Genomic DNA, 16,080 nt, shown 5'->3' with positions numbered 1-16,080 from the left:
TATTAATAGTAAACCTACACATATTAAGCAAGCAAGGAAGGAAAATCCACAACCGAATTCTCAATACGATGAGACTTTGCAAACACCTTTATTACTCAGCGGAATCCTTGTCAAGCACTGAGGGGAATTGCAGGTGGTGTAACAGTATATTCCCCTCCAACCATCGGGAATAAAACAAAAGAAATGGAGATACAAAACCCGAACCTGAACCCAAACCCAGAGAAGGTGACTTACAGCGTGAGCCTGGAGCGCTGGCACCTGGTCGCCTAGGGCCGCAGCTCCACGTAGTTGGCAGGAAGAGCCCGTACCTGCCCTTGCACACCCCAAGCCACCAGCTGTCATCTATCATCTCCATGTTGGTGATGAGGTCATCGGGGTCGAAGGAGAACTCGTCATCACCCACAGCCAGGTAGTAGTAGAGGGTGGTGGCCAGGATGCCCAGGTCCTTCTCCTATGCGGCATAGGTGCTGCCCTCTGCTTGGTAGTGGCCAGGAGCCTCTGTGGTGTTGTAGGCGGCCTCTGGGGTATAGGCCAGGCCCTGCTGGCCACCAACCTCCTGGTAGTCTGCAGCCTCGGTGCTGTACAAGATCTCAGGCCTGCTCTCACCCATGGGGCCTCTGTGACTTGGCTCCATCTTGAAGGGGGCTGCGTCCTCATACACGGGGCTGGAGGGTGTCCCCTCCTCAGCTGGCAGCGGGGCGGGGGACACTGGGGGTGTCTGCCTTTGGGCTCGGGCTTGCTCCTCCAGCCTCCTCCTGGCCTCCTCCTGCTCCTGCCTCTCCCTGACCAACCGCTGGGCTCGCTCTGCATCAGCCTTCCGCCTGTCCTCCTGCCCCCACTACTTGGCCAGGTTTTCAAAGTCTTTCTGGGACTCGTGCTTTTCCATCTTGCCCTGGTAGTCGAAGCCCACGGCACTCTTGTCCATACTGTCAGCCTGCCTGGTGTATTTGCCGCTGAAACCACTTAAGTAGTCTTTCTGGGAGGCGTGCTTCTCCGTCTTGCCCTGGTATCCAAAGCCGACAGCAAACTGATCAACTCTGTCCATCTGGACTCCAAACTTGCCTCCAAAGCCCCGGACCGAGTCCACTTGTGGACAGTGCTTGGAGAGCTTCGACTGATACTCATGGCCAGCAGCTGATTTATCCATCCTGTCCTGCTCCACACCAAACTTCCCTCTGTAGCCATGGGAGGCTTTCGGTCCTGTCTCCAGCTCCTTCTCCTTGAGAGTCTGATGTTCTTGAAAGACGTTCTCCTTCAGCTTGTGTATGTTGATGTGCTCCTGGTGTCCCGAACCCTGCACTGTCTTGGCGCCCCATCGCTGCTCCTTTTCACTGACGTCGTTCACGAAGTCGGGGTGGGTCTCCCAGTCTTTGCCTGCTTCCCCCCGCCCCCCCACTGTCATCCGGCATGAGGGCCGTGGTGTGGCCTGCGGAGGCCTTCCACACCTTTCTTCCGGGTGATGGGACTGCTCACAACCCTCCTCCTGAGATACGCAGATGCAAGCAGGAGTGTCTGGGCATCTGGGAATGGTTCTGCCGCCGCTGGGGACTCTACCAGGTGGGCTGCTCCCGCTCTCGCTGTGCCCCGCACCCAAGAACCCGTTTTTATTGATGTGGTCAGGATATCAGATCCAGAAACACCTTTATACTTGGCTTCCTTTTCTGATTCTTTACTGGAACAAAATGTGACTATGTGAATCTCAAACGCTAGTTGTTCATGTGTGTGTGCCTGTGTCTGGTGTGTGTTTTTGACATGTGCACACAAGCTGGAGGTGAAGTGTTATGGCAGGAGGAGGAAGGCAAGCAGCAAAGTAGCAGAGTTTAAAGACAGAAGAGAGCTGTGAACTTCCTCAGTGAGAGGCAACTTTCATGACTGGGCACAACTTAATATCTGATGTCAAAATCTTTTCCCTTCTCAGCATTGGCACCACAGTGCACCACCTCCCAGATGATTCCTCCACCCTGATCAAAAGGAGAAAGCTGCCTCCCCACTCCTCTTACCCTCCCTCCCTCTTCTCCCTTCCTCCCTCCCTTCCTTTTTGTGAGGTTCTGCTTTCTTCAGCTGCCCTTCCCTTCTCCTGCCCAGGCCGTGACTGGATTTCTTTGTGGATAACTGTGATAACTCTTCCTGACTTTAAAGCCAGCTCAAGTCACAAGTCCCTGGCCTGTTCCCTAGTCAGGTCCTGTTTCCTTTGCAGAGAAAGGAGAACTCAGTGCTCTTATGGGCCAGGAGGAGCCCTGGGCTTCCTTGATTCCCTTTCCTGTCACCAAAATTAAACACACAAGACAAAGTGTATGACACAGGAAATTACTGCATTCTATCCTTGAAGAAAAGGGTTGCAGACAGAAAGAGGCCTGAGGGGGTCACCTCTGTAGGACACCACTGACCAGAGCATGGGAACCTTGTGTGTCCTGCAAGGACAGTCATGGACTGTAGGAAGCTGTGACAGGCTCCTGTGGCTATGGTCACCTCCAATTTGCATCACAGTGTCACCTCCAGCAGGCCAGGAGAAGGGCTGGTGGGAGGACACCTGCTTCAGCATCACAGCATGAAAGAAACTCCAAGGGCTTTACGTTCTGACATCCAACATCTCACTGAGGACAGATTGGTCCTGAGAGGAGCTGAGACTTAGAGGCTGAACTGAGAGTGGAATCAGACAATGTTGCTTTCCTGCTAGCTGTTCGTTTACTTAATTGTGACAGAAAAGCACTGAGTGCCTACTAGGACTAAGAACTTTCTTAGGTGGTAGGGTCCCTGGACTCCCTACTGACTCAACCACCCAAGCATTGCCAAATGGCCTTGGGGAACATACTTCATGTTTTGGACCAGAGAGACACTGTACTATGTGATGTCCTGACTGGTTGCTTGGAAAGTCCCTGACCCAAGTCCTCCTCGCACTTGCAGCAACCTTGAGGATCAGGAGGGATGTTGGGGCTGCTGGAACATTGGATGTGGCTATTCATTCCCACTGGCCAGAAGGAGGCTAAGCAGAATGTCCCAGAGTTTCCACAGTTGGACCAAAGTTACTCAACTTCTAAATATTTCATTGGTTAACAATTTATAAGCCTTTGTTTTGCAAAGAGTATTATGGTTAAAAAAAAATAAACAGATTGAAAACCCATTATCCTATTGAATCAGTCTCAAATTCGGAAGGAGACTAAGTGTGACTTTCTAATCCTGAATCAAAGTCTAGCCTATGGCAAAGTCCTTCACTTATAACTGCCCCATAGAATTTATCTGGGACTAGGAATAATCATAATAATTGATAATATCTTATGTAGTTATCTCTACATATTAATAATAATTTCATATATAATAAGTTAATAATAATGCATTTCTTCTTTCCCACTATCACAGTAATAATGGACAAAACACTGTTCAACTTTTGGAAGAAGCAAGAGCATAAAGAACTAATAAATGGATAGTTTCTATCTAATGGTAGAGTTGGCTACAAGGACTTATTTTTCCTATAGCACAGTCTCATTATTAAAAAAATAAAAAAGGAGCCCTTACTCTTTGGGGCTCTAACTTATCAATAATTAAATGGGGTCATGGAATAAATATTGCAAATGTGCCAATGTGGCAGGCTGGGCACAGGGTCACACCAGTCCCCTTCATGGGGCAGCTCATCACATGACCCTTCGGATTAAGGGGACATAAGTTACACAGTCATTTCATTCTGGACTTAAATTTAATCTTAAGATTCTGGTCTAGCACCAATTTAATAGAGCAGGTCCAAGTATTTCTACCCCAACAGCACAGGGACACACCCTTCCCAACACACGTGCCTGACATGCAGCAGCTCCTTGTGTATCCTCCTAAACGGGCATACATTTCTGCTAGGGCCATGCTGGGAACTTATGGAAGGTGCCCTCTGTGACCACCTGAAGGAAGGCCTGGCTGACTCTAAAGTCTCTGAAGATCAAATGGTGCCTGTGATTTCCACACAAATCCTGACCTTCCCCTCCAGTGGCATTTACATATATAAATGGGCATAAATAGAGCCCTCCATCACTTACACTAAGGCAAAAAGATATGGCATCAGAGCAGGTCTAGTGAAGAGAGTACTGGCTGCGTGTGGTTCCCATTTTAAGTGCACTGTATTGTAACAGAATCTAAGAGGGTCCTGCAAACAGCTGAAGTAGAAAATAGAACCCTTACACTGCTGCCTCACTGTGAAAAAAAAATTCCCATTTAAACCTTCCAACAAGGAAATACACTAACTGCAATCCTTCAGGTTACACACATTTCTAATGTAGCAACAAAGAATGTTTATACAAAAAATAGACTTTTAAGAAAATAACTGCAAAAATTTAGAGATAAAGTATGAAAAGTTTAAATAATATATATTAAGACAAAATACTGCCCCAAACGTATAAGATTGAATTTTAAAAGTCCACCTATTTGGATTTTAATGAGTTTGGATGCAACCTGTGGCTTTGCCATCTTCCATGTGAGCGGCAGCCAGGACACAAAAGGAACGAGGGCCCAGGGCTATGGGATGCCACCTAGACCAGGGCTGAGAAGCCTTCAGAGAATTCCCAGCTTCCAGCATCAGCCTCTGCCCTGCCTTCCCCAGGGAAGGCACAGGCCTGGAGTCTGCAGCCCTTGCCTATGACAGTCTGTCCCAGGATGCTCTCGTAATCAGCAGACTGCCCAAAAGGTTAGGACGCAGGCTGCAGTGGTGAGAACTCTTCACAGGACTGAGGCCCTGCATGTGTATGTGGCCACAGTACATCAGATAAGCTGTCTGGGACATATGGCCTTGTCTGTGGCCCACTGGGGATCTCAGGTCTCTGCTAGGATCTCCATCACATGGACCAGTTGGGCCAGGTTGAACTTGCAGCTAGAGCCAGGAGGCAAAGCTGCTGTGGCAAAGCCCTCGAGCCCATCACAGAGACCTGGCTTTGTGGCCCCCATCATTCCTATCATCACAGTGTCCAGGTTGTAGTAGGAACTGTCCACATCAGAGAACAGCTCCTCCACAGGAGTGGGACTTTTGTTCTCAAATATCTGAACTAGAGACTTCTGAAAGCTTCCTGTTTTCCAGAGGGTTGCCCATATCACAAAGGCTTCTCTGAGCGTTCCTTGGCACCTGTGTTGAGCTGACTGTGGAAAGTTGGAAACTGGGCTTTGCAAGAGGTCATCTCCCAAGTCAGGAGCAGGGTGCCCTGCCTCTGGTCCCCTTGCTGTGTGACACAGGGTCTCCGTGGACCCCAGGCAGTCCAGCGGCACTCGCCCCGCACTCTGGGGTGCTGCCCCTTTCCACGTGCCATCCCGGCTCATCTCCTCCTGGATCTGCCGGACTGTGTTGGCGATAATAACCGAGCTGGGTTTCACCAGCCTGTGGCAGAGCTGGAGCTTGCCCAAGGACAAGTCCAGAGCGACTGCCGCCGTAGGCTATAGTCAGGGACTGAGCCAAAGCCAGCGGGGGCACCCTCCCCATCTTCCTCCTGGTCAGCACATTTCCTCTTTAGTCCTGGTGCAAACATCGTGCCCTCCGCTGCGTGGCCGGCTGCAGCTCTGCTCTAGCCAGGGAACCGACAGCGACCTATTCACGTTTTATTTTTTTATTTTTATTTTTATTTTCCCTGTAGGGTTCTTGTTTTGTATTTGCCTTTTCTTTCTTGGAAAGGGAGCTCAACCCAGCGGCAAGTGGTTTGCTGCAGCTATAATCCCAACTCATTCATTCACTCCTTTTATTAACTGCTAAGAATGAGTCTACTATAAATTGTCAAAAAAACACAAAAACTGACTAATAGGGTTAGTACGTTTTCAAGCCCAAATTAGCATAAATTTTGGACCACTCACATTAGTACTTGCTTCACATTAGCATGCGTTTGGACCAATAGCAGTGAGCCAAGTGCTATATAAACCTCCAGCGAGCGCGCTGCCCGGGAAAGACGCCATGGCATCCACCACTGCAGCTGAGAGTTCCGAGGAAGGAGTTCGCGGAACTGGAGGCCAGAAAGAAGAGCACGGGGTTCGCGAGAGAGGAAGTCAGAAAGGAAGGGATGTTGAGCCTCAAGGTTCACGAGACAGGAAGTCAGAAAGAAGGAAGGGATGTTGAGCCACCGGGGACCGTTAGGAACTGCAACGTTTCTCCCTGCGGAGGCCTGAAGCTTGTGCAGACCCCCACCTACATGCAGAAGCCGTGAACTGAGCTTCATCGAAGAATTCGGATTCAAAGGTACTGTTATATTAGATAATTATTCAGATATTTCTAGAATGTCCCCTGATTGGGATTTTCCCAGTGGTCTTCTCGTATATTTAGACTGGGTTATGTCTGGAGAGGAAGACCCAGAAATGAATTGCCAGTTTCACCATGGCATAGCGAGGGTTCTTACAATGTGGCTTATTGGTGTTGCCCTTTATCACCTGGTAGAGAGAGTGTCTGTCAGGCTTAGCATTTTTTTTAAATAACGAATTCCCCCTGTATAGTTAAAAGATGATTAAAAATTGATTTACGTGCCTCCTGTTAGGAACTTGGCTTTCATTTGAAACAAATTTTTATCATAATGTTAATTTTGAATAGGAGGAGACTGCACTGAGATGAACTCACCTGAAACTAATCCAAATTGACAAACTATTTGAATTTCTGACCAAGTTAAAATATCACTTCTTTTTATTATTGGAAGTATAAAGACAACTTGAAAATGTCATTTAAGTATTAGGAACCTTATACTCTAAAATACATTAGACTTTTACCTCTGCAACACAAGGGCTAATGTAATATGTTTATTAAAATATTTGAACACCTTACCTTGCTTGAATCACACATACATGTGTTGGATTCAAAGCCTGAGTGAATAAGTTTACTTTTTATTTCTTCTTACTCATATGCCTGTTATATATAGGAAATAATAAGGACTGGGAAACTTCCAAATGGTGGTAAAACAGATAAGAAGGTTAAAAGAAGTGATAATATGATGTGATAAATTACTTGCATAAAAGTAGTAGTTGATAACTGGAACTCCCATCAGCTGATCCATACACAATTGTTAATCAGTGGTAAATACACAAATGAATAGGACATGTCCACTGGGTTGATTTGAAATAAGACAGCAAAGCATTTTCTCTCCAACACTCCTATTTTTCCTGCTGGCTAACTCATTCAAATTCATCATTGGTTTGTTTCCATGAGAAAGCAGAGGGTCCACTTGAACAATGGATCCAATATTTTAGGTATATCCCTGGAAATTGGCTTTATTGACTCATTCAAGGGAAAAATTCTTTAGAGGAATGTATTCATTCTGTGTAGGATGACATAGCACATAAAATTATATCTGTCTGATGAAGTGTTTAATCAAATTCAACACATACCAATCTGTGAAAATGTTCTCCCTCAATAGGACCACAAAGTTCACTTAATAGTACAGATAAAAATTTTACTGAATATAGTTATTTTAGAATGACTTATCTTCAGTCTGATATAAAAATAGATACATTTTCATTCAACACAATTTATTGAGCATCTATTTTTCAATGCTAAGGATACAGTCATGAGAAAAGCAGGCAGGAATCCTTTCTCTCAGAAATTTATGTTTCAGGTTAGTGTAGTGTGTGTTGATGTGAAAGGAAGATAGAGACTTGAGAAGTAAATAATTTTTAAAATATCAGATGGCGGGCTGGGGAGATAGCTCAGTCGGTAAAGTGCTTGCCTTGCAAGCATAAGACCATGGGTTCGATTCCCAGTACCACACACACACACACAAATCAGATAGCAAAAAGTGTAATTCAGAAAAATAAGACAGGAAGGACTTAAGGAACATAGAGGAGAAAGATGCAAATTTAAATAGAGGAGTCAGGGAAGGCCTTGCTGAGAATCTGCCATTTGAGCTATACCCAGAAGAGGTGGGGAGATGAGCCACATAGATACATGGGAAAAGACTTCCCTGACACAGAATGTAGGAAGTGCAAAGACCCAGAGGTAGAAGCATATCTGGCAGGTTTAGGGAATAGCAAGGGGGTCTCCTTTGGCTTAAGAATTGTGCATGGTGTAGAGTAATAAGAGATGAAGTTAGACAGGTGGAGAAGGCAGACCATATAGGACTTTGTAAGGACTGAGGAGGGTTTCTAGCAAAAGTGTGACCTGTGTACCCAGTTCTCAAAGACTGCCCTGGCTATTCTTTAGGATTATAATTAAGATCCCATTGCAGTGGTCCCTGTGAGAATGGGTGCTGCAGGGGAGATGGTGAAAAGGGTGGGACTCAAGCTGTTTTGAAGGGAGAGCTGGTAGGTTTTGATGCCAGATCAATGTGGGATGTGAGTTTCCTTTTGGCATGGGCAACAGGGACTATGCAGGACCTTCCAGAGAGTTATCTTGTCTGCATAATAAAGAGTAGAAAAGAACCAAGATTTAAAAGGATCTCTGTTAGAAGACTGTATGATTATACACCCTGAAGAGGGAAAGTAATCAGCCCCAAAGCTATTAGAGATAATAGAACAGTGAAGAAACACTGCTGGTCAAAAGATAGAATAACACAAATCGGTCTGATACTTGAATACTTTACTAGGCAGCTAAAAATGTAATAATGAAAGACTTCCAATTAATGGTCAACACAATTGAATTATTGTTAATTAAGTTTGTATATGGGTATGCATCTCTATAAAATTCCACAAAAGTTTAATGATGAAAAAAATAGAGAAATAGTTTTTACTCCTGGGTTGGAAGATCATATGGAAGAGGCAACTTTTGATGGTTTAATTTGTGATTGTAATATAACTTCAGCTGAAATTCCAACAATGATGTTGGCATTTTGTAGAATTGAAAATGATTGCTTCTGCAGTATAAGTGGTAAGATAGACAAGAATACTAGAGGACCAATGAAGGAATAATAATTAGCTCACAAAGTAGACTGTTCTAAAATACAATAACTTATGTGGTATAACACTGCATTAGAAGGAGAAATAGAGACCGTTAAATAATACAGAATGCACATTAATAATTTTACATATATATGAAAATACAATGTGTTGCAAATTAATGTAATGAAATTATACAGAACATAATTTTCTTGTACATTTTGCTTGAATTAGCTTTATTTTCAATAAGGTTAAAAAGAGATTTTACCTCAGTGAATTATAATAAAAGATCAACTCATCCAAAAAGAGGTTGATTTAATAAAATAGGAAAATCATTTAGATTATTGAAGAAGTTATGGAGAAAAGATAGGCAAAAGTGTCTAAAGAAAATTCAGATATCTGCAAAATTATAATAAAGTATGATCAAAATCATAGCAAAATAAGCAAAACATTTTAAGTCATTGCAAGAGGTCCAACCACCAGATGGACAATGTTATTAAGTATTCTTTGGAGTTTCTGATATTTTTTAAATTAAATGTAGAAGTTGGAGATTTAATTTTAAAATATACAAAAAGTTTATAAAATTTCAAAAATTGTCACCAAATCTCCAGTAGACACACACATGCATACACACACACTTGCACACATACCTACCCTGAAGTTACTCACACAAAAGAAAAATCCGCTAACATTGTTTATAAAGAAAGATACAGAATTAGTTGTGAGGTCAGTTACATACCTGGGAATACATCTAGGGGTCTCTGATGAATCTTAAGGAAAGGTGCCTCCTGCAGAACTGACACTATTGATGGATTCAGTCCTCCACTAGGGCAATGTTTTAGTCAGCTTTAACATATTTTTAGCTTTCTTCTAGGAAACCCTTTTGTGGAAATGTTTTCATTAGAAAAATAATTTGAAAGAAAAATAAATGCTCCATGCAGAAAGGTACATAATAGCAACAACTAGAAACCAAATAAATCTTTTATAATTGGAGAAAGATCAAGTAACCTGTAGCTTAGTAGTTTGAGGTATGAACCAGATTTCATATTTACTGTGAATCTGAGGTAGGAAACTAAATATTTGTTGCATAAGATTTATAAGGAAAAGAAACAAAAGTTTCATCAAGACCCAGATAGAGAAAAATGTTTTCCTATGGTTAAAGGTAGAAGATACAACTGAAAAATATAGTTGAGTGTAGGTGAAGGAATTTGAGTATTAATTGGTGTCAAATTTCAAAAGCCATGAAAGAATAAATGTGAGCATCTAGCTGATTAAGGAATTAGTTTGAAATGTTTGGGTGTTACAAGAAATGGATCAAATGGCCATTTCCTTATGTTCTGTCTTCCTTAAACAGCTCTGCTCATTTCATTTGAGAACTGGGGTGAACATGAGCACTTTCTGTTGAGGTCTTTGTTCTGTGGTTCCTTGGGGCAAGAGAGTAAGGGGGGGGTGAAGCAGAGGAAGCTTGTGATGCTGCATGGGAGGCACGTGGGTTGCAAGACACCAGGTCGTTGGGGAACTGTCAAAATGAGCTGGATCCCAGTGGATGTTGCCATCTGAAGGCATATCATTGGCCAGCAGGACAATGGGGTCAGTATTTAGGAGCTCAGGTAGACAATACTGGGATGGAGGAGAATGTAGCCTGTTGGAAGACAAGAGTTCCCTGGATTCTGTTTGGTTTTGTTTTATTTTGGTACAGGGTGCTGTACCACTGAGTCACATCTTAAGCCCTATTTTATATTTTATTTAGAGGCCGGTCTTGCTTTGTTGCTTATTGCCTCACTAAGTTGTTGAGGCTAGCTTTGAACTCATAATCCTCCAGCCTCCAGCCATAATCTCCCAAGCTGTTGGAACTACAGCTGTACACCACTGTGCCTGACTGGAGTTTTTGGTCATAGTCATATGACCTAGGATTTGGGTACATGGTTTGAGTTTGGTGATATTGGAGTGCTTGGCAAAGGACAAGGAAGCAAGTTATATGGATCCAGTTGTCCTAACGAGGATGTGGCAGACAAAGCTGCAGACACCAGGATCCTTAGGACCCCATGCAGGATTCTAGTGGGCCCCTCATTCTGGCATAATCTACCTGAGATGGGAAGCACTGAGGTCAGTGTGGGCCTACAATGGACAGTCCTACTTCAGGTGTAGGCAGAAGCTCATGTTTGTGTCTGGGGCTGGGCTGCAACAGGACAGGTCAGGCTCTGGGGCAGGGACTCTGAAAGAGCAATATAAGGGAATGGGAATCGGCCCATCCTAGGACATGTCTAGGGTAGCTGGGTCTTCCCTGGTCATCTCCTTGGCCCCCAAGATTCTGGGTGCGTGAATAGGTCCTAACCTGCAGTTTGGGGGCTACGTTTATTCTGGCACCTTCTGTTATCCTGTTGGGCAGCACTCTCAGTGAGGAGCCTGACATGGGTAGGATGCCAGAGGGCATGGACTGTCATTCTGGGACCAGCAGCTCCCAGGGCAGGTTGGTACCACTGTGAAGACAGGAGAAGGGGCCCAGAAACATGTGGAACCTCCTTTGAAATCAGTACCTTAAATGAAGGTGCCTGCAAGGCCCTCCTCACTCCATTAAAATATCTCTGTCAGCACCCCTCCCTGTTTCCTCAACACTTCTCTGGACTTCACCTTTTTTTCTTTTTCTTTTTCTTTTTCTTTGTTTAAATCTCATGGGAACAGACCACCTTCTTCTCCAGGAAAAATAACCCATCTGCTTGGATTCCCTTCCTCCTGGCCTCCTCCAGGACTTACAGAACTTTCCCTTTTCTTCTTTCTGGCTTCTTATGTTGTGCCTTAAAACACCCTGAGGGCTTTCTTGCCTCTAACAGCAAGAGCAGCATCACCCTGTCTTCACTCTCCAGCTCCCCAAGCTAGGTGTAATGAGCTACTTCTAAAAGCATTTTCATTTGCTTATACATAATATAATAACAACTTAAACTTTTGAAATGAAAAAATCAATATAACAACTAATCTTATGTTTGTGTAATTATCATACCATTCACTTCCCTTAAAAATAGCTCTACTGAGGTGAAATCAGAATAATCTGTATGTGTTTAAAGTTCATAGTTTGATACATTTTGACCCATGTATACACCCACCAATCCATCACTACCGTCAAGATAATGAACATATCAATCATCTCTCACTCCCAAAGCTTCTCCTCTGTAATTTCTGTCCCCCACCCCTTGCTGTGTGATCTGTGTTTCTAGCCTTGTCCTTGTCCCACAACCACTGGCTGGTTCTCTCTAACTCCACATTCATTTTGAATTATCTGGAATTTTATGTATGTTAAAGCACACAGTATTGGGGGTGGGGAAGGGTGGGCATTTTCATCCAGTGTAATTATTTTGAGATTCATCCAGGTTTTCAACTGTATTAATAAGTCATTCATTTTATAAAACTCAGCTTTTTAAATGCACAGTTTAAATTTCACCCATTATAAGTGTGCAGTTCACTTATTTATAATAAATTCTGCCACCATTGCCACAGTGCAGTGTCATGACTGTTCTGCCACCCCCAAATCACCATTTGTGGCTGTTCTCCATCACTATCTGTTTCTCCCTCTAGATGAACACAACTATGACCTGTCACTACAGGTTTGGCTCCTTTGTACATTTCTAGTAAAGGGAATAAGCAAGTTGTGGTCTCTGCATCTGGTGTCTTCCATTCAGCATAATATTCTTGAGTTCATACAGGTTGTAGTGTGCACCAGGCCTTCATTCTTTCTTATAGTTGAGTAGGAATTTGTTCTGTGGATATATAGCCCAGGTGTACATTCACTCACTGATGGACATCTGGGCTGTTTCCAGGTTTGAAATATTATAAATAAGGTTGCCATAAACCTTCATGTACAAGTCTTTTAGTGGACAAAGCTTGTGTTTTCTTGGAATAGCCAGATTATAAAATAGGTTATGTTTAACTTTTAAGGAAATGTCAAACTCTTCCAAGGCCAGCAAGGTGGATACTGTATGATATTTTATATTCCTACATACCTACACTTAGTATGAGTGATTGTTTTAATTGTTGCTGTCTAATAGGTGTATCTTGTTATGATTTTAATTTGCAAGTTTTCTGATGACTAATGATGTTTAGCACCTTGTCATATATTCATCTGCCATGCATAACATATATTTTATATATGTGTATGTATATATATATATATAAAATTAGTGAGGTACTTATTTAAATCTGCATTTTTCATTAGGGCACTTATTTTCTTATTATTGAGTTTATTTTCTTACTTATTGTGGATACAATATCTATTATCAAATGCATGCTTTGTGAATATTTGCTACTATTTAATGGGTTGTGTTTTTATACTCTTAATAGTATTTTTCAAAGTACAGAAATTTTAGTTAATTGTTAATTAAATAATTATCCTTTCATTGTGATTTTGGTGCTGTCTCAAAAATATTAACTTAAAGTCACAGAATTTTCTCCCTCATGTGTTCATCTACACATTTTAAAGCCCTAGGTTATGCAGTTCACTCTATGATAGGTTGTACCATATGGATTAAGTTCATACCTTAATCCCGTTGTTCTTGTACCACTTGTTAAAAAGACTATGCTTTCTCCCCTGCACTGCCTTTGCACTTTCGTCAAATACCACTTATCAGTATGTGTGTGGTCTCTTTCTGAATTCTCAGGTTGGTTTTGAACCGTGTGTCTATCTTCACAACAGTTATACCCTGTTAACTACTACAAGTGCATGATAAAATCTTGAAGTTAGGTAGTATTAGTAATCCAGATTTTTCTTTTTCAGAGTTATTTGGCTTCAGTATGCCCTTTTCATTTCCATGCAAATGTACAATCAGCTCATTAAGTTCTACAAAAGAATGAAAATGGCGATCAGGATTCTGTTAAAGATAAATTTTGTGAGTAACGACTCTATCACATTGAGTTTTATTGTTTGGTGGGAAGTGTATTAAAATGTACATATTCTTTGGTGAGGTGTTTTGACAAATGAGTTTAGAAATATATTTTTCTTCTTGAATGTTCTCAAGGGATTTATGAAAAATGGGTATTATTTCTTCCTTAAATATTTGCTATAATATACCAATGAAGGCATCTGAGTCTGGTATTTTCTTTGTGGGAAGTTTTACTTCTTCCCAATCATTTACCTTTGTTATCTTTGTATGACTTAAAAAAGTCTCTATTTGGTTTTCATTTTTGAAACATTTTTGTAGGGTAGAGAATCGTATATTGATAGATTTTCTTGAAAATTTAAAAAGGATGTTCCTCCATTCACTCTGTTTTCATTTACATTGCTTTCAACAAAAAAATCTGTCATCCTTATTTGTTCTCCTGTATGTGATATATGTGTTTCCTCTTGTGGTTGCTTGAAGAATATTCTCTTCATCATCACTATTGAGCAATTTGATTGTGATTTGCCTTGGTACAGTTTTCTTCCTGTTTGTTGTTCTTCCGTTTACATAAAATTTGGGGAAATTTGATTATTCTTCAATATTAAAATTTTTGTATCTTTTATGTCTTAGGTTTTTAACATGTTGAATATAATTATGATAACTAATATCATTTTTGCTAACTTTAACACTTACATTAGATCTGGATAATTTTGATTGTTTTCTATTTGGTGATCATGTTTTCCTGCTGCTTTCCATACCTTGTAACATTTTTTTTAGGTGCCAGACATTATAAGTTTTATATTTTTTGGGTGCTAAATATTTTTGTATTTTTGTAAATATTCTTTTAAGTTTGTTTTGGAATGCAACGAAGTTGTGTGGAGACAGTTTAACCCTTTCAGGTCTTACTTGTCAGATGTTAGATTTCAAAAAGTGATCAGTCTCTGGTTATTTATTCCTCACAAATGAGGCAGGCACCTTCTGAGTGTTCTGGTGTACCATGATTTATGAGGTTTCACAATTTGGCTAGTGAGAACAGACACCATTCTAGTCCTGTTTAAGCCCTGCTAACTGTTCTTCTGGTCCTTGTACACAGTTCTTCATCTAGTTATATTAGTTAGCTTTCTGTCACTATCCTGAAATACCTGACACAGGTTATACTTAACTTCTATCCAAAGCTAAGATCAGTTTATTTATCTCACAGTTTTGGAAGTTTATTTGGTCTATGGTGAGGGAGACAGATGGTGGCACATCATTGTGGAAGCTAATGTAGGGAACAGTCACATCTTGAACTGGCAGAGTAGTGCAGGCAGAGAGAGAGAAAAAGAGAAAGGTTTGGATCTCACAGTACTTTCATAATCCCACTCCAAAAATTTTAGGACCGACCAGTAGGCCCTGCCTCTTAAAGACCTATAGTACCTCCCAGTCTGCCACCCTGGGGACCAAACCTTTACATTCAGACCTTTGTGGGACACTTACTATCCAAACCTTGTGTAGTTTTCTCACATGCCTATGGAGATCAGGTACTCAACTCTATGCCAAGCGGAACCCTTAGAAGGTCTCTAAAGTTCTCTGTACCTGAGTCCTCATTGGTACTGTCTGGCAAACTCTGTCCATCTTGGTCTTGCCTCTTATCTCTATTTGTGACTTAGAGAGACAACTTATTCTACCTGGTTCCTCTCTATTCTGTGACCTGGGAATACTTTTAATTCAGTTAAGACAACTGAGAGGTTAAGTCTCATCTAGTTTTACCTCTCAGGGGTTGTTTTCCTTTGTTATCTTATAGCCTTTGTCTTTAAAAGTGTTTCATTTATTATATGCATTTTTTCTTTCATTTTGGAGGGTATATCTCATCCCTGTTACTTTGTCTTGGCTAGAAAAATAAGTTCCTTTATATCCTCTTGAAATACACATATTTATTTGGTTGCAATTACTATATATGCCTCATTTTATGGTCATATTAATATTACATTTCAAACATTTGCTATATTCCTTAAAAAGCTTCATAATTGCTGTTTCAACATCTGAAAAATACTTTAGTGTGCAAATTTGCTTTAGAGTAGTTCATACATTAAGGAATGATTCATGCCCTATCTCTTTCCGAAACAGAATTTCAGGTGACTTACTGACAAAAAGGTCTGCTAAATAATAGTAATGCAATATGAATTAAAAGGAAAAGTGAGGTCAAGAAAAGCAATGAAATAACAATATTGCCAACTATGATAATATCTTCTGTAATCGAAGGTAAATTTAAACTTTGAACATTCTGACCATCAACTCTGCCAACTGTAATTAGTTACATTATTTTTATCAGAATACAGAGGGGACTGACAGGGGATTACCAGTTATTTAAATCATACTGTTTCAGTCAGTTTTTTCACCGCTGTGATGAAAAGACCTTACAAGAACA

The 16,080-nt window shown here is 41.5% G+C and overlaps 2 pseudogenes; both read right to left on the bottom strand.

The window, feature by feature from the left end:
* Nucleotides 1-266: 266 nt before the first annotated feature.
* LOC124961264 (src substrate cortactin-like) lies at nucleotides 267-2,817 on the bottom strand (annotated as a pseudogene).
* Nucleotides 2,818-4,788: 1,971 nt separating this feature from the next.
* On the bottom strand, nucleotides 4,789-5,492 carry LOC124961073 (cell division cycle-associated protein 4-like; annotated as a pseudogene).
* Between the last annotated feature and the right edge of the window lie 10,588 nt (nucleotides 5,493-16,080).

This window comes from Sciurus carolinensis, chromosome 12, assembly GCF_902686445.1.
Source record: "Sciurus carolinensis chromosome 12, mSciCar1.2, whole genome shotgun sequence".
In the NCBI taxonomy this organism is placed as follows: Eukaryota; Metazoa; Chordata; class Mammalia; order Rodentia; family Sciuridae; genus Sciurus; species Sciurus carolinensis.
Note: the sequence above shows the minus strand (reverse complement) of the source record. Positions and strands in the feature narration are given on the sequence as shown.